Source organism: Equus caballus, chromosome 23 (assembly GCF_041296265.1).
Source record: "Equus caballus isolate H_3958 breed thoroughbred chromosome 23, TB-T2T, whole genome shotgun sequence".
Lineage (NCBI taxonomy): Eukaryota > Metazoa > Chordata > Mammalia > Perissodactyla > Equidae > Equus > Equus caballus.
Window position 1 is genome coordinate 59,652,645 of NC_091706.1, and position 23,163 is coordinate 59,675,807.

The window sequence follows — 23,163 nt, forward strand, 5'->3', positions numbered from 1 at the left end:
CTATGGTCCTCTTTCACTCAGTGCTATTTCCATGATGGTCCCCCAGCACGATGCTCAGCACAGAGTAGTGCTCAGTGAACATTTATTGACTATATTAAGGACTCTTGCAAGCCAGCTATGTGACCTTGCATTCAAGATTCATTTCTCCAAGTAAGAAAATGAAGTAATGATGTGGACGGTGTGATAAGATTTTGAACAGGAGAAAATCACAGAATATCAGAAGTGCAAAAGATATGAGTCATATGATTCGACCCCCTCCCAATCCTCCCCAACGCTCTTTCAAGGCAGAAGAAGTATGTTTTATCTTTGTCCCTTAGTAGCTAACACGATGCTGGTACATAGTAGACACTATAGAAATGATCCAGGAAGGAAGGGAAGGAGGAAGGGAGTGAAGAAGGAGGGAAGGGGGAAGAAGGGAGAGAGGGAAGATTGGAATGGAGGGGGGATTTTAAGTTCCTGGGTTAATTAATGGCAGATTTAGGACCCGGCTTCACTCCCTCTGACCACAAACCCACTCTCTTCCAGAGTGTCTTTGGGGATTAGTCGATCACCTACGAGAAGCGGCTTCTTGGCAATGTTACTCCACTGCTTTTCATTATACCTTGTTTTAGATTCAGAACACTCCTGTCATATGAATGCAGGCAATTAAATATTTTCCACATGAGCCATTCCCTCTTCTGGCAGAATTCAGATTGTTTAATAACACTGAGGAGGAAAAAAAGCTCCTGGAATTTCATTTTTCATGAGAAATTAGATATTTCGTGACTTGGATTAAGCTTGCTGTGGCCAATAAACTGCCTCCATGTCCCCAGATGTACCCACTATGGTATGGATGTCAGATCCTTTTCAGTAAGTTTTCAAAATGACTCTCAAATATGTAACGACATCATTCCAGATTAAATGACAGTTTTGAGCATACGAAAACCCTAAACAGCATTTACAGGAGTTAGAGACACTAATATAAAACAGTGAATAACTGCGCCATGCTTAATTTGTGGTTCTTTTTCATTTCCCTGCAGACAGCTCAGTGTCTCTCTGCTGCTTAGAAGCTTGTTTACAACACCTCCATGAGCATTTCTGCCTCCATTTGGGCAGGTACAATCCATTTTGTCTACTACCCAGTCTCTCATTGCCACCCCTGCCTAATTTGCAATGCAAGGAGAAGCCAGTTGGCCTGATCTCTTTCTAATAAAGATGTATGGCTATGATCTGAGGCTGCACTTCACATGTCTCCTTAACCACCTCCTTCTTTGTCAGTGGCCACGTAGTTCATATGGTGAAGGGAAGAAAAATGAAGACTTGTCTGAGGCAAGGCACAGATAAAATTGCTTTTCTAATTGTTTGGCTCCAAGGTGAGGCTGAAGAACCATAAGGCTGGAATATAACTAATTAGCAAGTACAGCCTTGGTCAATGATTTCAAATGCAAGATGTTTTTATGTTGAGGCAATACTGACAAATGAGGCAAATATAAATCTAGTAGGTGCTTAAGAAAATAATAGACCAAAGGAGGACCTGGCAATATGATCCATTTTCATGGAGCAAGAATGTATCATATTCAAGATATATTAACAAACATCCACGTCATTTTCCAGCAGCCAAGCAGCTTTTTTCCCTTTAATTTGTTAGAGCATAGTTCCCAGGGCCCATCATTTTAACCAACCTTGCCTATAGCCTCAATTCGTTCTCTCTCTATCGCTTGTCCATCTGATTCAGTCCTGGAGACAAACTTCCATCCTAGATTAATCCAAATCACATTCTCCATTTGATCACCAGGAACAATAGCTACCATTTATTGAGCACTTACTGTATTTAAGGGACTGTGCCAAGCATGCTACAGACATTATCTCATTTAATGCTCAGAGAAATCCAAGGACACAGGCACTTTTAGATCTTTACCTCTATTCAGAACATCCTGAGTTCCAGAACATTTTCTCCAGGTGCCTAATAAGCCCCTCAAATGTAACCTTTCTTCAACTAAGCCTGTGTTCCTCTTGTATTATCCTAATCCAAGGCAAGAACCAGGGACTTCTTACAGTCTCTGACTTCTCCCTCCTGCCCAATGTCTTGTTACAAAGCTTTATTAAAGTACCATCCAGATTTGTCTCAATTCTATGACTTATTCTCCATTTTCATTGCTACTGCTTTAGTTTAGAGTCTAATTACTTGCCTCATATATAATTACAAGATTCTGCTACACATTTATTCGCCTTTAGTTACCTCTTTCCAATCTATTCTCCATACTACTGCCAGAGGGATCTTCCTAAAATATAATTCTCAACATGCCACACCTCTGCTGCACTGGGCTCCCCGAAGTCCTCAGTTTAAGCCTAAACTCCTTTGCAAGGTTGAAAAGACTCTCTTTAAACCCGAGTCTCTGGCCTCCTCATCCACTAATTGCACAAGAACTCTTTACTAACCCATCAATAGCCATTTCTAAACACAGCTGTTGGTGTTAAGAAATTTATTCCTTCTGCTTTCAGGCATTGGCAAGACAGCAGCAGAAGACAATATAGTGTATGCTCCACGGACAGAAATCTGATGGGGGTATAGAGCAGGTCCACAGGCAGGCACCAAGCTTTCGTGAGGATGTAGAAATATTTCAGGGAGAAGGACAGAGGGGGACTGACAAGAATGTAACAGTTCTTTCCGGCTGACGTGAAGATTTGGGGAGAAAAACACATTTAGCTATCTGAAAATGCCAAATCTTTTCATAACTAGCTGAGCTTGGTTATTGAAACATGTTTTATTTCTCTTTGAATCATTTTTGGCCCGCACATGACTTTCAACTCCTATTACATTGCTTTATGCTGATCAACATGGCTGTCTTTCAAGAGAACACTATCCTTCAGCAAAATAGAACCTAAAGGCAGTATGCCCAGACAGCGGCAGTCATTTGCAAATAGACTAGCTAATGAGTCCCTTAAAAAGAGTCTCTAAATTACTAATGTGAGCTAGGAGGGTCCATCAGATAAATGCCTACTTTTGTGCATCTTCTATAATTAACTTTGACTGACAGGTTGACTAATAATTTTGATGTCAAGGCCTTATGTCTTTTCCATTCTGTCACAAGCTGTAAACAATTTCACGCTGAGTATGATAAAAATGAAACTTTCTGTGTAAAAGGAGAAGGAAATGCTTTCAATTGCTAAAAAATTTTAGATATCTTTTATTCCAGATATTTATATTTGGTATTCCAGTATACATTTTCATATGGTTAAAAAACCTCTTATAACTTTGCTCTTTGTAACAAAGAAAGAGATTAAAAGGTGAAAGAATAAAACTAAGACAATAAAGAGTTTAATTTATTTTGAATTCAATTTAAAGTTTACAGCATGGTATTTATATGTCTTAATCTAAAATTGCTTCAATTTCCCCAATGTTTGTGCAAGGGGTGATTCAATTTCAGATTAATTCAGATTGCCTTGGTAATGGAGCTATTGTCTGCTGAATAAATCCATCATGATAACAATGCTGTCCATTTAAAGTGAAATGTTCTCTGTTTCCTGAGATCTGAGGTCTGATACTGGTTTTGATTTTGCTAAGAATAATGTATACCATTGCTTTAAAATGTTTCTTTAAGGGAAATTGTGTCAAAAATCCAAGAGAAGGATACTTACCAATACGGGACTTAAGTTTTTGTTTTAAAAATACTTTTTTTTTCAAGATTAGATACAAAAAAGTACAAAAGAGGATACATATGTGTGTGACCTACAAATTCCCGGGAGATATTTTCAGCAACTGACATTAAAGAAGAGACTAACACATTACATGTGATAAAAGATTTTAATTTTTCAAATAACCCAATAACTTTACCATTATGAGGACACTCAAATGAGATAACAGCATGCCACTTTTTTTTTTCATCCTTACTAGCTATCTCAAACATGGACCTGTCAAACTATTCTGTGCTAAAAAAGTCACTTGGTGCAGTACTGTTATATGACCTAATTTTTTTTTTCTTATTTCATTTTTTGGCTCTCCTATAGTTAAGATATAGAAAAAGATTTAGATTGGGACAATAGGGGAACAACAATATAAAAGTTAAATAACACAATATGATAAACCTTGATGCATGCAAACACGCAATCCTTTTTTATATTTGCAGAAAAATGAGAATACTTAAATTCTTAATTTCCTCAAATGCATAGTGATGGAGACCAAAATATACATAGTGAAGAGTCTATTTACAGTTATTGGTAAGAAGCAATCAGCACCTGTATCTAAACCAAGTTGGCTAACGAATATATGTTCTGGAGGCATAAAGAGGTTAATTACAATGTATTTTTTAAAAATCTGCATTATTATTGTAACATCTTTGAGAGTTGTTTCTTATTGTTAAGCTTGTCTGATTACTTTACAATTCAGTTGTTTGCCAGAAATTGAAATCTTTGACTCTAGTTAGAAAACCTTCTGCTGAAATAAAGTTCAACCTGATGTACAAAAAAAGGCTATTGTTACATAGGAAAAGAGGGACAGCTGGATTTTGTCAGGGAAATGACAAAAAAAGTGCTATGTTCTAGTAGCCAAATAAAAGCTACGAAAATAGTCATATCAAAGAAAATAAGTATTTTATTCTACAAAGACAGATAACTAGGGGGAAAAAAGGCATGGAACTCAATGTGAGTAAAATTAACAGTAAGACCTATAAACTACTTCCATGGGTCAGTCTCTTTAACTAGTCAATACAAATAAATTTTCACAAGATTTCTATTAACATCCTTCAGGAGTAAATTCAGTAAAATCTTTAGGAAATCAACCTTCTTCCACCATCTGAAAAGAAGAGTGCCACTAAAGACAGCATTATCTTCAAATCCTTTTTCTAATGACAAGTCAGTGGTCAGGACAAAAGCCAGATTTGAGAATTCCAAAGAAAGATACTTTGACAATGGTGTTGTGACGTCTTGAGAAGAGTCTTGTGAAAAGTCAGTGATTTGAGTGGAAACAGAAGGTCATCAAAATATGATAGTGATGCTGATGAAGATATTCATGACTGGAGTCCATTTAATGTATTTGCTCAAGTCATTTTATTTAAACCATGTTGGGGGGATCGGAATTTGCCACCCCAAAATGGTTCTTTTTGCTTGATTATTTTTAAGAACAAAAGACTCAGGAAGAAACTTTGACCTTCCCCCTAACTGCCTAAAGGAATTTAAGATGGAAGGTCTGTTCCAGGAAGGAGCTATCACATAGATAATTATAGCATAATATGTACTAGGTGTGAGAGACACGGAGGAACCTAGCAAGGCCTATTTGATCCAAGTCCTCCCCATGTCTCATTAACTTTGCAAGGCATGGCAAACATTTGTTTACAAACATTTGCTTTTCCATCTCCATGTGAATTGCCTTGCTTTTCTTTGAAGTTCCAAACCACTACCCCAAATCCTCTTTTGTCTTTAGTTAGAGATAGCATTTAAAGTGGTGGCTTTGGCCATTTTGGCAAGTTACTCAGTTTTCTTGGGTTTCTCCCATGTATATATGCTATTAAATTTGTTTCACTTTCTCCTGTTATTCCTTCTCAAGTTAATTTAATTATTAGACCAGCCAGAAGAACCTAGAGGGTTGAAGAATAGTTCTTTCTCCCTACACATGCAAATAACCCTCTGAAGAGGGTAGCACACATACTATCATCACTTAATAAACAACGAAATTGAAGCTCAGAAAAGTGAAGCTCCTTGCAGACAGTCACATGGAACCATTGTGTAGTGAAATAATAATGAGTTTTCCACTGCTAGGAGATGCAGTGATTTTCCTGTTTGACCTGAATTTCTTAATCTGTAAAATAGTGATAATAATAACCATCACCAAGGGTTTTTGAGAGTATTAATGAGATAATGTATATATGGGGCTTGATATAGTACCTGACATGTGGTAAACATTATTTTTATTATTATTATTATTATCATATAACTGGTCAGTCACACTATATTAGTCAGCTAGGGCTGCCAAACAAAATACCATGGATTGGGTGGCTTAAACAACACAAATTTATTTTCTGGCAGTTCAGGAGGCTAAAAGTCCAAGATCAAGGTTCTGGCAGATCAGGTTTCTGATAAAAGCTCCCTTCCTAGCTTGCAGACTGGAGCCTTCTCACTATGTCCTCACATAGACTTTCCTTTGTGGGTACACACTGTTGGTATCTCTTCCCCTTTATTAAGAACAACAGTCCTACTGTATTAGGATACTCTCCTTATGACTTCAATTAGCCTTTATTACATCCTTAAAGAGTCTATCTGTAAATACTGTCACATTGAGGGTTAGGGCTTCAAATTATGGATTTTGGGGAGATGTGTTCAACTGATAACATTCTGCCCTCTGGTCCCCCAAAATTCATGTCCTTCTGGCACGCAAAATATATTCACCCCATCCCAATAGCCCTTAGCTCATTCTCAGCAACAAGTCAAAGGCCAAAGTCATCTAAATATCATCTATATCAGGGATGGGTAAGACTCTAGGTATGATTCATCCTGAGGCAAAACTCCTTCTAGTTGTGAACCTGTGAAACCAGACCAGTTATGTGCCTCCAAAATGCAGTTGTGGAACAGACATAGGATAGACATTCCCCCTCCAAAAGGGAGACACCAGAAAGAAGAAAGGAGTGAGGGGTCCCAAGGAAGACCAAAATTCATTAAGGCAAATTCCATTGGATCTTAAGGCTTGAAAATAATCTTTTTTGAATTTATGCTCTGCCCTCCAGGTCCAACTGGGTAGCAGCCCCACCCTTCTGTCTTACTGGGACAGAAGTCTCAACATTTTGGACCTTGATGGAGGCCCTAACCCTTTGGCCATGGGTGGCAGTCTTGCTCTGGAGGCCCTGGGCTGATCTCTGAAACCCTCTCAGGGTCATTCTTTCCTTTTCTTAAAGGATAAGACATGTTCACAGCTGGATAGTGGATAGCTCTCTTGTCTTGTCCTGCAGAATCCCAGAAGTCTGAAAGCCTTCCTTTGTTCCATTGTCTCTGTCCCCGTTAGCCCGACTTGCAGTCAATGTCTACGCTGGCAGTCAGTCTCTATTCCTGACTTCTGTTGAGATGGCTGATTAAAATCTATGGATAATCTCTTCATGGAGACTGTCCAGTCACACCCTTAGTGCTCTCTCCCAAACATGCTTTCTCATTTTTTGTGAGTTAGATAAGCTGAGAAATTTCCAAATCTTTTAGTTCTGGTTGCTTTTTGCTTAATTATTCCTTCTGCAATTCATCTCCCTCCTCTCACATTTTGCTATAAGTAGTATATACTATATACTATAACATACATTATTCTATGTCACATATCTGTGACTCTGCCCATCCTGTTTTCCTGAAACATATATTGTTTAGAAACAAGAGCTCTCAGGCAGAAATTGAACCACGAAGTAGGGACTGTTCAAGAGCAGGACACTGCTCTGTCATATATATGTAAAAGCAACCTATATTTAAAGTCAATAAACTTTGATTTTTTTCATTACTCTCCTGCACTTATCTCATTTCAGCAAATTCTACCTGTGTAGCTGTATCCCTTTTGTGGTTCCCTGGGAACACATACGGCGCAGAAAGAGTGACCGTGGGGTGAGTGAGCAGGAGTGCCTAATTGTCTGCAGTTAGAAGGCTAGCGAAGACTCTAAGAGTGCTGACAGTGAAGAAGTGCCATCCAGGGAGATTCACTCTTTCCCCTGCTAGGCTCTCACTCAAAGACTCACTATTCCATTCCCCCTTGAGGTTGGAGTCATTGTTCACAAGCTGGCTTCCCCAGACTCGTACATCCTATTATAAAGCCTCTATTTTGAGACATGCAAAAGAACTTCCTCTTTCTGCTTATGCCATGTTCTTTCATACCCCTAGGCTGCCAGGCATTTTCTTATATTTGGCCAGGGGTTTAATGTTCCCTAAAAGTCTCTCCTCTGCCTGAAAAGACTGATACTTCCAGTCTCCGGGAAAATGGGATCTCCTCTTTGCAGTCTTCCTTGATAGCTCTAGGCAGAGGTAATCACTCCCCCAACTACTCCTTCGTAGAATTGTAACTGTGATAATATCCTTAGTTATCAGCTTACAGCTTGCTTCTCCCACTCACATGTGAGGTCTTGAGAGCAGAGGTTCTATCTTATTAATTTCTCTGTCTTCAAGCCTAAGTCTAGTATCTGGTATACAGAAGGTACTGAATAGAGGTGTGTGGGATGAACGAATGAATGGTTGCAGTGCATTTCTATCTGCCCCCTCCTGAATTCCCTCTGAGCAGAAAGCTGGCGTTTACCTTTCTTAAGCCCTATAGTCCTCTATAACCTAGTCCAGATTAAGCAGTAGAATAAATGTACCAACTTCTCTTTCAGTCTTTGGCAGAATTACGCTCTCTCTGATAGTGGGGCCCAGCCTTGTTTGTGGCTGTGTTTAATTTGTCAATAGTTGCAAAACAAATCAGCACTTTTCACTCTTCATGAGAAGATCAATACAATTATAAAAATCGTTTATGAAGTACTGTATCACATTTGACAATTTCTCCATTTCCTTGTCTGCCTCCACCTTTGGTCATCTTCTTCCCCTCTATACAATTATCAGTGACTGTAGTTTCAGAATTTTACACGTTGCTGGGCAGAGACCGGTAAGCTATTTGACAAAACTGTGTTTTTTTCCCACCTGGATACACAGGTCAGCTATATTTCCCCACCTCCACTTCAATGGTGAGTTCTAGCCAAGGGAATATGAGGGAAAGCGTGGGACACCACTTCTGACCCTGGTCCCCCAAAACCCACCTTTCTTCCTTATGCTCTTTTCCCTCCTACCAGCTAATTGAAATGAATCGGGGTGATCTTAGAGGGCACATTTTGAAAATAGCAAGCCAGAAGATGAAAGGAGCCCAGATATTTGAATCTCTACTTGAATGAGAGTTGATCATGTACCAGCCACCTTATTTTTGACTTTAAATGACTAAGAAATGAAATTATATTAGGCTTAAGCTATTACACATCCAGGGGTTTGTTTGTTATAGAAGTTAGTATCATCTCAACTAACACAGCTGTCTACTTTGGTTATATGTCAAGACATCCAACAAGTTTGCAGTGGCTATAAAATCATAAAACAGGCCCTAAATCTTTGCATGTGTATATGCGTAAGAAATAGGAATGGGGAAGGCAGGTTTGTGAGACTCTGCCTAGTGGCTGCTGTAAATGACGGACTGCTGACAGACCATCCATTAGAGCATATTGCCCCTATTTAACAGGCAGCTCTCATGTAGCCTGTGCACCTGCTGTTTGCAAAACTTACTCTGAATATACAACACCAATTATAGGGACTGAGCATGTCAAGATTTTGACAGATGTCTAGAGAATTATGCAATTAATTTTATTTATGCACTTTCTGCTTTAAATGGCCCTGAAAAGAAGAAAATTGACTAATGCATCTTAAAAGGAACACTCATATTTACCTCTTCACCCCAAATCACCACCACTCTCCCTTCCCCCATAAACACATACACACAAAAGAAAATTTAAAAAGAAGGAAAAAAATAATGTTAAAGGAAAATAAGCTGATCCAATAATGGAGATTGATATGGGATATAAAGTAGCAAAACTCTCTTGAAAGTTCTCAAGCTAGTCATTAGCTGCAAAGCTATAAAAATGCTTAGAGATTGTGACCAGTAGCAGACAAGCCTGAGCGGCCTGACACTTCCTTTGAATTCCAGGGCAGCAGGGCATTTATTAGTATCTAGATATACAGATTTACTTATGCTGCAATCACAATTTTACTGTCATTCTTCAAGACTGAGAAGAAACTAGCTTCACTCTTTTCCTTTCTCAGTGATTGTGTGATATAGCTTGGAGAAATGTACAATGACAACACTACAAATGCCGCCTTGGCACTTACAGGGTAATGATATTGAGCAATTAAATTATCTAATACTGTGTGATAAGCCCAGGCAAGATAAAGTAAGCTCACTAAATCAGAAAATAAATCTTCAAAACTAGACAAATACTTATACATATCATAGTATAATTGCTTTCATGTTCTCAAGAATTATCTAAAACTCTTCTTTTGCTTTCTACATTAGGATAAATCTTTCACTCATTTATTCATTCATTTAATACTATGTCCTGAAACCTATTATATGTATCAAATTTTTTTAACTCAGATGAAATTAATGGCCTATATATTTTCTGTTCATTTTTTCAATGAAAAAATGGTGGTCAAATCAACTAGAGAATAACAGCATTGCAAAGTACCTAGATGATATTTATCTCATCTTCAAAGGGTTGACACTAATGTTTGAGTTATCCAAAAGGCAAATATCCAACAATCTCAAGAATAAGCCTAAAAATGCTTGGAGTCAGGGAGTCTGGGGAATGATGGAGATCTGGGCATACATGTCCTCCCACCCTTCCTCAGCAGCTTCCTAGAGAAACAACACCTGGGAGGAGGTCTTCAAATATACTTTTCCTTGAAATATTTTTGAAAAAAACCCACACACACAATATATATACTCCCACACCTTTTTAAAGTTGAAATCAGACCAGAATTTAGCATATGTCTATATCATTCCAAAACGTATAATTTCTGGCTTATTATATACTTTACATATGTTTCAAATATATGTTCCTTAAAATCTTGGGTATACAGATCTTTGAAACTTCCATCTTATAAGAGATAGTATGAAATAAGGGAGGGGTGGATGAATAGGAAACGAAGTGGCCCACAACAGGTAGATTAAGAGGGTAGCATTGCCATAAGTGTGCCGCCTGAATGAAATAAGATGTTCCCTCCACTCCCCCTCCCCATTTTCTTCCTTAAGCTACATGGTCTTGCTCTCCTGGAACTGTCCCTCTGGGAGCTACACTTCATTCTTGAATCTTCCCTTTGCCTATCATCACTGAAGTTTTTACTCCCAGACGGCATACTCTGGGAAGTAAGGACACGAGTCAGAAGCATGACTGCTTTGTAAAATGAAAGAGGAGCAATAGTGAAAGGGGAGATGGGAAAGCAGAACTGGCAGGCCATCAGTGGTATCTCATTTGGACCACTTTTAGGAAGGAGTACATATGGAAGCTGAAGATTTGGAAGGCGTTTCTTTGAAAAACATCTGAATTTGTACACCATCTCTACTACTAAGTTAATGTGTAACTATAACTGAGAAGAAAGTGGAGTAAGTGATGTGGGGCAGAGAGGTGCCAACATGTGAAGAGCATTCAAGTACAGAAACAACTAAGAACCAAAAACTCTGCAGCAAGAATAGCTGATTGTATAAGCTGTGACATCAGAATCACCTGGGTACGAATCCTTGTCCCTCCTCTGCCATTAGCTAGCCGTGACATTATGGAAAAACCACTTAATCTGCCTGAGTCTGTGTGTTCATCTTTCCACACTCAACTGAAGTAGAACCTCCATGAAATACTCCTGATCTTAGTCTTTCTTCCCCTCCAGTAAAACAGGAATTTTCTCCTCTGCTCCCTGCCCCTACGATTTAAGGTTTACACTATTATACTTAAAAGGTGGAGTTTCTTTAAACTTATTTTATTTACCTTCCCTTTTAGAGAGGGAGCAACTGGAGGGTTTATTGATGTCTTCCTCTCCATTGTCTCAAACAATGCCTGGCAAAAAAAAGGATGGCTGTGTAAATGTTTGCTGAGTCAGTGACTAAAGTGCAGGCATTACACTTATCTCAGTGGCCTAAGGGAATTAAAGTAGACCACTGAGTTGAAAGGGCCAGCAAGTACATTCAGAGACAGAAGAAGCATCAAGGGAGTGACAGGGAATGATAAAATACTGCTGTTGTATAGCCAACCAATCATGAGATATCTTAAGGTACATAGTAAACATGCGCTCTGTTAACCAGAAAGTGCACAAACTGTGGTATTAACGGGCAAGATAAAGAGCCAAGCAATCCCAGGTTGGGTCCCAGTGTGCCAACGTAATAATCAAACCACTCACTGGGTAGGGAACATTCTCCGTAGCAGAACTGCAGCTAAATAAAAACTCAAGACTGGATTATGAAGCTAGGAGAACACTGCATTCTTTGGCTGCAATGCAAATAACTATAGATTTAAAATATCCTCTAAAATAAAGAGTCAAGAAGACATACTGGATGTGAAAAAATAAAATTTAATCTGTCCTGCATGCAAAATGAGGATAGACCAGGTGAGGGATTGGGTGAAAGGCAAGGAACATTGAAGAAAATCCTATGGATCATGTAGATTTGGACATCGTTACGTAGGTATCAGAAGTTCAAGAAGCCCACTTAATGTAGTCCGCAGACAAGTTTTATTTGGATAGCCTGATTTGTGGGGTTTTTCTTTTTAAGTTTACTTTCAATGTCTTTAAGCAGGGCTAGACTCTGAAATTCATCTCAGGGTTCATGATTCCTACCGTCTCATATTTGCCTTCCACACACTGTAAATACATGAAAGATAAATGCAGCAGCAAGGAGAGCGGAAAAAAGTAACAAGTTTATGTATTGCTCCGGCAGAGGATGGACTGAAAGGAGTCACAGTACGCCAGGCATTTATGGATAACATATTTATGGAAGAATGTATTCATTCATTAGGGTATATATTCCACCATGTATAATGGCTTAAAGGCAATGTCTAAATAAGTGAAATTTACTTATCTTTCACGTCACATTCAGCAGAGAAGAAGTCCTGGACTGTTTTGCTCTAAAAATTAAGCCTGCAAACCAGGTCCTTCTATGTTGCTGTTCTACTATCTTGAGACAGTTGTTCTTGTCTGCATGATACAAGACGGGTCACCAGGACATCCCACCCCACATTCACTTTCAAGTTACTGGAGGAAGAAGGAGGAGAAACATGCACGTGAGCCCTTTAAGGACATGGCCTGGACACAGCACACATTATTGTGTTTCATATCCTCTTGCCTATAACTTAGACACATAGCCAAACCTAGATGCAAAGGAGACTAGCCGAATCGATGAAGATCAACTAGCACATTGGCGAGAAACAGTAAGAATCTGCAGAAGATACTTGAGACATTTTTTCAGGAAATTTCTTTCTAAGTAGTTTTACAAAGCAGATGAAATAGGCCTATTTTACTGATGCCTTTCAAAGTCTAACTCAGCAGGTGATGGTGAATTAAGTGTTCAGGAGCTTAAACAAAACAAATATAGGCTGATTGCTCTCACATGTGCTTATGCTGCGGGCTGCCATAAAACAAAACCTTTCCTGACTGGAAAATTGAATTATCCAAGGATTAGCAAGCAGATATAGCAGTTGCACACTGAGTTGGTGCCAAGAGTGAGTCCTGGTCCTATCATTTCTTAACTTCATCACTTGATGATCCAGTAACTTCTATAAATCGATTTTCATTAATCTGTAGCCTAGGGATATTAGGTACTGAGGAGGGCTAGAATGAACATTTGATAACTAATGCATATGAAAGCAACTGGTTATTAGGAGGTTTTCAATAAACATTAGCCAAATCAGAACTCCTGTTGCTATTAACTGGGACAGTATTCTTTTTTCCAACTTATGTGTTTATCAGCTTCTTATATGTTCACGGAACCAAAATCTTTGCAAAGTTACTCTATTGCCAAATAAGTGTAGAGAATCATTCTTGAAGCTTATCACTTTCTCAGTTATCTGTCTTAACAGTTACTGAATGAAGTTATTCAATTTGACCTATAACAATAAATCTCTAGAATTAGATTGTGTAAAACTTAAAACTTCAAGGAAGAAAACTATTAAGCCCCAGTTAGTTGTATATACCAGAATTGTTCTTTTTCTAAATAATAATGTTTAAAATGTGGATTCTTAGGATCCAACCCCAACCTGTACTATGGAAGCAAGATCCCAAGAATAGCATCCTGTACCTTCTACCTTTAATAAGCTCTTCATGTTATTGTAAACACTTTAGAGTTTGACAACTATTGGCCTAGAGATACAAATATGACAAAGCTCACGAGAAAGGCACAATACCATACAGGTAATATGAACACACCTGAGGTAAAGGTCTGTTTTCCTTGGCCTGATAATTCGTGAATAAAATACTTATTTTCCTGGTTAGACACTTATGTCCAAATTGAGGCTTCCTTTAAGAACCCTCCCCGCTTCATGAGTCACTTCAATCTTTTGAACCAATTTTGTCCTTCTTCTGGAAGATTCCAAGGGACTGGATGAATATTTGGGAGATTCACATGTTATCAAACCTACCAGCAGATCTAGATATATAGCTACCATATAAAATTATCAACAACGTTCTAGATGACTTCCACATATTCTTTCTAATCCTTAAAATGTCTGCAACGGAATTGTTATGATCATCATATTATGACGAGAATACTGAGATTAATAGAGGTTAAGTAACTTGATCACTATCTTTGAGTTAGTAAAACATGAAGCAAATATAGTGTTATTACAAGAAAAAGCAAAGAGAAATGAGGGCCTAAGTAAAGAAAATTCTATCCCTAAGAACAACAACTTTTTAACTCACTCTGAAGCTGGATGTAAAGTGGAAATTTGGGATTGTTTGTTTAGAAGTGTCTTTCCAAAAGCGAAACTCTTGAACTGAGAAGTAATACAGCGTTGGAGGGATGTGGACAATTTTGCAGGTGTTTTCAGAATGTAAACTAATTGAAAATAGCTTCACTAAAGAATAGCCTAGATTCCTTCCCCTGGTGCTCTGGGGGGAGGCTTTGTCTATTTATGTTGGAGGTTCTAGCTCAATATCTTCATTGCATTCATTAATCTTGTAGGCTTTTACTCTACCATAAAAACGTGAAAATTCACATTGGAACTCGAGGATGATTGAAGGTTTCTTCTCAGAATCTCACATTGAAAGTTGGCTTTTTTTTCCATTTCACGACATAGAAAGTTCAAATGTAATCTTCAACTGCAGGCATGGTATCTGCTCCCACAGAAATGTTGCTGATTCTTACCAACATAGAAGCAAGACTCCGTAAGCAGGAAGGACACTGAGGGAACGCTTTACAGACTCCCAAGGCGAATAACCCAAGTAAATCTGACTCACAGGGACAGAGTGGGTATCTCACTTGGAATTACTAGGAATAATTTGTTTGCAGATTTTCAGGGAGGATAGCTAGATCAACTAGTGGTATTGCTGAGTCCCTAGAACCTGTGTTCTGCTATTTATAAACTAATTCCCCTAAAGTGTACTGGAATTCTAAAGGTTTCAACCAGTATTTGCCCCAAACAAATGTCTTGTACACAAACAAAATATATTCGAGCCTAACTTGACATGATGTTGAATGGAGAGAATTTTTCACATAAACATTTTTTAACTACAAATCTTCATGGGTAGACATTCAACGAATAATGACTTATATTTTAATAGCTGTTACATTATGAGGTCTTTGATATAGCTTTTATTTATTGAAATCTACTGTGTACCAGGCAGAATTGTAGGTGGTTTCCATATATTACCTCTTATTTCAATGGAACCTCACAACAACCTCATGGTACAAGTAACAGAAAAGGGAAATGAGATTCAAATTTTTTGAGTCATATACCAGTCAGCCATAAAGGAGGGGTTGATACTATTTCCATTAAACTATGTTGTCGGCCATGACAGGATACAGAGGAAGCAAATACAGATTTTCACTTTATAGCAAAGGTGAATGGGAAAATTATAGCACATATTTTCCTATGTCAGTTTTTCTCTAACTTTCAATTTCTTTGAAACACCATCATCCATGTAACCAGTCAATGACTTACAGAAATCTTTCTCTTTTCAAGAGTAGTGAAAATATAAAGGAAATTCCTTCACTTTGATTTCCTATCTGAGGAAAGGCGATTACGACTCTTTTCTAAATGACAGTTTAAAACTTGAGGGTCTTGCCCTCAGCCAAGATTAATTTTTTGTCCACTCACCTATAACAGATGCTAGAGGCAGCATGGTAGCAGAAAAAGTAGAGCATGGAGTCAAATCACTCTTGTGCCATTTCTTAGCTACATCATCTTGGACGAGGCTTTAATTTCTCTGAACTTCCCATTTTCTACATCTGTACTGTGAAGGTAAGATTGCCTACCTCCTGAGGCTGTTGTGTTGACTTATTGACTAACAGAAATAGTACACATACACATAGCAGGAAATTAATAACAACAAATTTGAATTCCCTATTGTGTCCCAGAGTCAGAAAATAATCATTGCAAAATAATAAAAAAAGAGTTATTATTGAATCTCAGATTTATATATCAGATTACAAACCTTCATAATTTTTATTTATACACACACACACAAAGACACACGCATTCCTCATCATGTCTTCCAAAGGCCAATATATTAAGAATCATTTCATCTTACCACAGTATGAAGCAAACTCAATGTGGATGCTCCAACTTCATTTGGGATACTTCACGCATAAGGGTTCTACACCTTGAAACCATCTCCAACAGATTCCCTAAACAAAATGAAAGAAGAACTTATGGGAAAGTGGAAAAAAAATGTAAATCCTTCCAACAGTGTTCATCTCAGATTCCTCATGTCATTTTACATCTGGCTGCTTTTGCTCTCATTCTGAAAAAAACTTGCTGCATATGTCTTTCCAGGCTGCAGATTCACAATCCCATCTGATGTATCCATCCCTGATGACACTATAGCTTGCATTTTCAGATAATGAATTTCATTATATTTATTTTTATAAGTCAATGGGTAATCTTACATAGATACTAGAAAATAATAGTTAGGGTATAAAATAGCTTCCACATCATACTGAGTAATTTCAGTCAATCTATTTCAAATTAAATGATCTAAATATCACTAATAGCATATAAATGACAGAAAGTATGAGAGCAATCAAGTAATAGCAAGTGTGTCAGAGAAAGAAAAATAATTTGAATGTTATAGCTTTTCCCTTTTGAAGATGTCTGTGGTTGTCCTTCAACAAGATGAATGCACAAAATAAAACCATCATATGATATTGAAACATATTTATTTATTGCCTTTAATCACTTTAATTATTATGAAAAACATATCTTTACATATATTTCTAGCCTTGACAATTTTGCTGAACTGAAACCTCATTCATCAATTTATCAGATATTATGCTCTGTTGCAAAAACTTAGAAATTTTAATGGTTGTTAGACACCTCTCTCTCTCTCTCACACACACACACACACCCCTTGCAAGTCAAATTTATTGCAAGAAATTACACTGCAATCACATAAAATACAATGAAATCACATTTATTCATCAGCCCAGGTCTACGCTCTTTAATAGCTATGTTGGTTTCATTTCAATAGAATCTTCTACCAAAGAATTAAATAAAATCTTGGTTATGCAAATAACACTAATGAAAACACTGAAAACCTGATTGTGTGAAACATCTCAAGCTTAAGGAGGCATGTCCTAGTGATCAATTTTAAATTAGTCACTTTAGAACAATTCCATTAGTTCACTTTCCTGGTGGCTTCCTGGATTTCTAGTTTGCAAAAATAGCAATTACAATCGTACTGAATGGCACAAGTGAGTCTCTCCTCTCAAAACCTAGAAATGAAAATGAGTCCACCGGGTCAATCAAATAATATTGACATCTCAAGTCCTCTTGATAGCTCCACTTCAGGTACAGACTTTGAACAAAGAAGGCCACTCTAATTTCCCTCTCAACAGAGGCCAAGTAAGAATTTTGTCAGTATTGAAGCTATTGTTTCATAGCCCAAAACCCAGCTTCTATATTCTGCATTGAGACTGGGGGCTGGGTCACTGCACACATATTTCTTTTTTGTCAGCTGACTTTCTGTTAGGTTCTGCAACAAGGGGCACTGGACAGAGGATGGGGGCTGCGGGCAGGCAGAAGAAGGGGAGCAAGGGGCTTATTGGTCCATCTTCATTTGCTGCCAGCATTGCTTTCACAATCGTCCTTTACCCTGTTAGCAGAAATCAGTCTGTCCACAGATTTTTCAAGCCCTTCAAGAACCAGCTTGTTCTACCCTCTCAGAGGCGTCAGCACTGGGCTCTGCATCCCCTCCTGGGAATTCTTGAGTTGAGCTCCCTAAAGCCTCTCAACTGAGCTCCTTAGATACCAACACAGGCTGCACAGCACCACCTCAAAGAAGTATGGACCTCAGAACTACAGTGTTCTTCTTTCAAGCTCCTAGTAACCCCAATTCTTCTTTTTATTCCCCTAAGTCCAAAGGGTGGAGCTGTTTCCTGTGGCCACCATCTCTGTACAACCTCGGGGGCCCCTTTTTCCTCTTCCAGTTCTCCAGCAGCTGTTGAACCTATCCTTTATATTAAATCATCTTTGTTAAAACAACAGGTGTAGTTTCTGTTTTCCTGATGGGACTCTATTATAGAATGTATATTTTATTCCCAGGTTGGAGGTGGGAGGATGGAGAAAGGAGAGAAGAAGAAGAATGAATAATCTAACATTCTTTGAGATATTTTCCATTTATTTTATTATTTAGCCTCCAGAATGTCCTATGAAACAGGTATGGTTATCACAATTATTTACATTAATAAAAAGAGCAAAAACATGTATTGAGTTCCTACAATGTGTTATTATCTTTACATAATTTATTCCATTTACTATTCATAAACTTCCTGAAAAAGGAGTACATTAGAATCATTTTATGGATGGAGAATTGAAGTCAAGGCTAAATTATATATCGCATTTTACACATCTAGTAAGCCCTAGAACAGTAATATGAACACAGTCTGTCTGAGTCCTAAGCCAATGGTGCAATTATGCACATCTTCAAACTATTGACAGATTTAAAATTATACAGTACCAAAAAATTACATTTGTTAATATCACCACCAATCTCATCAGAAAATTTTTTAAGTTTTGGGAAGTTGTCAAGCTTGTGGTGACATACAAAAGATTTTCAAAATTTTAATTTTTACTTGAAAGCGCAAGTTTGACCATTGGCAACAAATAGAAATACAAAATGGTTGCCTTCTTTGAAGTGACAGAGTTGTTTTATTTATTTTTGAGAAATATATTCCAAATATCTAAATCACCTAACTCTAGTTCGTCAGTCAAATTTTCACATTAAAATGGCGTCAAATGAAAAAATGGTTAGTTCAGCTTGCAACTCAACCAAACCCACAATTCCTTTAGCTTGAGACAACATCATACTTCAGTTTTCAGCAAAGTGCTTTATGTATATTTCACATTTCATTGCACAGAATATTAAAAATTTTATTCAGAAGATGTTATAAAAATAATAATCTATTCTACTTCATCAAGGACACTGTTAGGTGAACTGGATTTTTTTTTTTTTTTTACTTCAAATATGCGATGGTAAAAAATACAATGACTACTTGTAACAGTTTGTTTTTACCACCTTGAATTGTGTTAGGACTCCAACAGTTTTACCTACCATTGCCTTTGCAACATCAGTGCAATTGTCAATATAGTGAAAAAGCAAATAATATCTTGGTCTTAATTCAAAAATAGCTTTCACCCAGAAGGCTTTCTAAAAATATCCTGGCAACTCCATGGTCCAAGGACCAAAATTTTAAGAACCACTCATCAAATAGTGAGGCAAAAACAAGACATGAAGTGTTGGAGTACTTCTATGATTTGAATATAGAAGCCTTCTTTAGGCCAGGGGGGAGATGCCCCTCTCCTCCGTCAGTGACATCGCTATGGCGAGTTCTATGGGTTTAATTTTTAAGATTAAAAATACCGTTAGCTGAGGGAACAGGCAAAATAGAGAGAGACAGAGAAAAAGAGAGAGTGAAAGAGAGAGAGAAGGAGCAGACTGACAGAGGAGAAGAAACAGAAATAGGGAGATAGACTGATAAAGAAACATACTGAGGGAAGGAAGGAAATGTGGAGGGAGGGAGACAGAAAGATACAGAGTCAGAGAGGCAAAATTAAGGAGAGAGGGAGAGAAAGAGAGACAGAGAGGAAACAGAGAATGAGAGTCTGCTATTGCAATAGATTGCCAAAGAAGGAAAATAGAAAGATCTTTGTTTTGCCATAGTTTTCAAAGAGTCACATTTCCTAAGAAGATTTTTTTTTCTCTCATGAGAGGTTGGTTTAATGTGAATGTACGCGGTGTGTGCCTGTGTTTAGTCTAAAGGGTCTTACCCTTCCTTCTGCCACAACCTGGAAGCCACACTGGCTGTTGATAGAGGTGGTGAGGGATGCCTTGCACTGGAAGAAGACAGACTTTGGCATCTAGTACTAGAGATGTATTGTCAATGCTTTTACTTTTACACTCACACACTCCAGTCAGCAATGCCTGGAGATACTCAGTTTATATAAACAGAAAGAGACGTCAATACATAATTTTCCCTCTAAGCTTAATAGTGTGCAACTTCTTGTGTTTGAGATGGAGAAAGCATTAATTCTTTCTAAGCTGAACTGCCACTGGTACTTTCTACCATACATTATACATGTCCACAGTCTTAAACACACAGCAAAGATCCACTTTGTATTTAAATACAAAATCAAAAACAATTAATTATGAAATCTTCAAATCATTATTGTGAAACATAAGAAAAGATGCAATGCTACATTCATTGTAAGTGAACAATTAAAGCAATAGGTTAACAGTGAAATGACTATGTCACTACCAGTGTGTCACTATAAGTGTTCACAGTGAATGAGACGAGCATGTATATGATTAGGTCTCAAACAAGTCAATGACAAGAAAAGGGGAGTTCTGGGCTGCTATTTTCCTTTACGCAAATAAAAGGTGACTTGTCACCGAGTACCTCTGGGGACAACATAGGCTGTGTGAGGCTGTATGTAACATTGGGAAGAGAGGAGAAAATGCACTGGGAGCATGAAGGGCTACCAGTGCCAGCCGTTATGATGCCAAACAGAAAGATGAGCTGTCTATGTGCTCCTGCCAATTCTGGTGAATTTTTAATACTTTCAAACTGGACCCTGATTTTTATTAAAGTGACAGGCTTTTGTCTTAACTGTGGCACTGTTTCTTTATCTATAAAATAAAGTGGTGGAACCACGATGGTATTTCCCAAACTATTCTGCACAACACTGGTGCACCAGAAGATGCTAAAGCAAGTTAGGTAGTGAAATTTGTAAAATACAACATACTGCATGCGTTTTGTGTTTTTGAGATTCACAGTTCCCTCAACATAGTAAAGATTACAAGAGGGTCCAACAATAAAAATCTTAAAAAAAAGTTTAACTGACTTGTTTGACCACAGAATCTCCTCCCCTTTTTATCACAATGTCATTTCTTGGGATGACAGCATTGCTTTGGAACACAGTTTGGGGAATCCTAAACTTGGTGCTCTCTAAAATCCTTTATGACTCCAGTATTCTTTCATTCCAAGCAGAAGAACTCTTTAACATGGTAGGACCAAGTGGCAGCACAAGGAATTGCCCCCTAAAAGAGCTCTAGCTGCCTCTGCATCTCAGGTGTTTGGAGTAAGCATATTCATGAGCTCAGTGGTTGAGGGCCATGGAGAATGGCCGGCCTATTACTCAGATTCTGGATGTAGAAAGCATCACATTAAAATAGTGTGTATGTGAAGCAGTCCCTGGGAGGTATTATTTACTTACCACCACTTCGTTTTTAGGTCAATGAGCACAATGGGAAATTTTCTTTTGGAAAGATCGAGAAAGAAAAGGAAGATCACAGGAATTGACCTCCCCCCAACCCCCCATGCAGTGCAATGCCAAATTGCAACATACAAACTCATGCAAGTGAAATTTGGCAGAATTAGGGAGCTTTACCTTGGAGGAGAACCAGAACGAAAATGCCATGCCTGAAACAAACATTAATGTTTATTTTATGGCTATGTCCTCCTTTTAGCGCAGCATTCCCTAGGTTCTCCTAAACTTTACGATTCTTGAGTATCATCTGCCTTTTACAGGTAAGGCCACACAATTCCAGGTGGCAGTAATAAAGTCCATACTTAGAGATCTCCCAATAGCCCTAATCTGCAGCATATAAACTCCAAATTTATACAAGTACAGTGGCTTCCATTTTCAGAATGTCAAACATTTCTTCATGCTTTTCTTGTTTTGATTGATTATATCACTTTATGTGAAAAAATCCAGAATCACCATAAAAGAGGTGGATCTGGGAAAATAAAGTTCACTTAATGATTTTAACATTTAGTTATAGCTAAATTTAGTGAAAAATGCATTCATAGATCACTTGGCCTTAGAATTTCCATTTACCACTACAAACCAAATTTCAACAATTTGCAAAGAAATAAGGATGCTAATGATCATTTATTAAGCACTTTTTATGTTCTAAGCAATGCACTAAGTTCTTTACTTATAACACCTTAATGCCCATAGTAAGCCTATGAAATTGGTGCTGCTATCATATCCATTTTACTAATGGAAAAACTCAAACTCAGAGTACTCAGAGTAGTACAAAAACTTTCTCAAAGTCACGCTACTTTTAAGTGGTGGATCTTGTCATCAAATCTAGGTTCATCTGATTCCAAAGTCTAAATTCTTAATGATGCTGCTCCACTGCTAATTATTTTTGATACAACAAAATCAAAGTAGCAAAAAAAATGACCAAATATTAAGGCCCATGTCATGGAATCCATCTGAATTCTTCACATCTAACTTGGGTTGGATTCTGAGAGCTACCATTGTGTCTAAGCATTGTGGTGGGATTGACCTCAGTGGGGAGAATGAAGAGTTGAGGAAAATCTAATGTTTAATAGTGACCCTACAATAAAGAACCAAACGGTAATGATGAAAAAGCATCTATCCAAAAGATACAGGCAAGAAGACAACAAAGGAGTTCAGACAATGGAAGCAAAGGAGATATAATGATACCAAGTAGGTTTGACACAGCAGAAGGGGAGCCAAGAAAGATCTCCTGAGGTCCTGGAGAGAGAGTTGTAGGCACTTTTTACAGTTCACTAACAGCCTCTCCTGTGTGAGGAGAATGTTTTTAAAAACAGTAGGTTGGATCTGAGAGGATATACAGCCCTCCGGGAATTGGCATCTCCCTTACCACAGTATAATGAGGCCCACTCATTATTCCACCTAATCCTTTAATTGTCAGGGAGGCTGAACTGCTGTGAGATGTGCTGCAGAAGGTGAGAGAGGAGACAGGAGATGAGAGGGGAGGGATGGGAGAGGAAGGGACAGGAAAGAGAGTGGGAGACAACAGTTGGCCAGGGAAACTGTTTCCAAGTGAAGGAAAACTCAACCAAAGAGGATGTCAAGACCTCAGAGGCTCAGCTCACAATAACCAAGAATGAGAGGATGAGATGAGAAGTGGCAACAAGCAAAGGGAAAGTGCAGGGACAGTACATGGGACAAAGTTCAACACAAT

The 23,163-nt window shown here is 38.0% G+C and overlaps 1 protein-coding gene across 9 annotated transcripts in view; it reads right to left on the reverse strand.

The window, feature by feature from the left end:
- Positions 1–23,163, reverse strand: part of LINGO2 (leucine rich repeat and Ig domain containing 2) — a 1,108,249-nt gene that overhangs the window by 864,412 nt on the left and 220,674 nt on the right. For all 9 annotated transcript variants that reach the window (XR_011431581.1, XR_011431582.1, XR_011431583.1 and 6 more), the window contains exon 2: positions 16,234–16,330. The gene's annotated coding sequence lies outside the window, so the exon portion shown is untranslated. The remainder of the gene's footprint in view (positions 1–16,233; positions 16,331–23,163) is intronic.